A 425-nucleotide genomic window follows, 5' to 3' on the forward strand; every position below is an offset into this window, starting at 1 on the left:
AGACAACTTAGCACACAGAAGTTAGTGGAATTGATAACGAAAATTATTTTGGAGTTTAATGACGTAAACTCCAAAATCTGATGTAAAAAAGGAACACATGATTGTTTGTCTGTTTAAAAATTATTTACTGAGACTGAATATTACAAATTAATCAATAGTCTCACATTAAAGAACTTTGTCTTCTCTTTTTCTTGGCATCTCCAGGGTGGTCAGCTGCTTTAGGGTGAAGCCGAACATCTTTTTCCCAGCCACTGGCTGTCAGAAACTCATTGAAATGGACGATGAACTCAAATTTTGTATCTTTTATAGAAGTTGCTGCTGATGCTCTGGGTGAAGAATGGAAGGGTTATGTGGTTTGCATTAGTGGTGGGAATGACAAACAAAGTTTCTTCATAAAGTAACTTTGTGTCTTGACCCATGGCCAT

At 36.5% G+C, this 425-nt stretch overlaps 1 pseudogene; it reads left to right on the forward strand.

Annotated features, from left to right (window-relative positions):
• LOC102888512 overlaps positions 1 to 425 on the forward strand; it is a 99,246-nt pseudogene that overhangs the window by 98,304 nt on the left and 517 nt on the right.

Source organism: Pteropus alecto, unplaced genomic scaffold (assembly GCF_000325575.1).
Source record: "Pteropus alecto unplaced genomic scaffold, ASM32557v1 scaffold24, whole genome shotgun sequence".
In the NCBI taxonomy this organism is placed as follows: domain Eukaryota; kingdom Metazoa; phylum Chordata; class Mammalia; order Chiroptera; family Pteropodidae; genus Pteropus; species Pteropus alecto.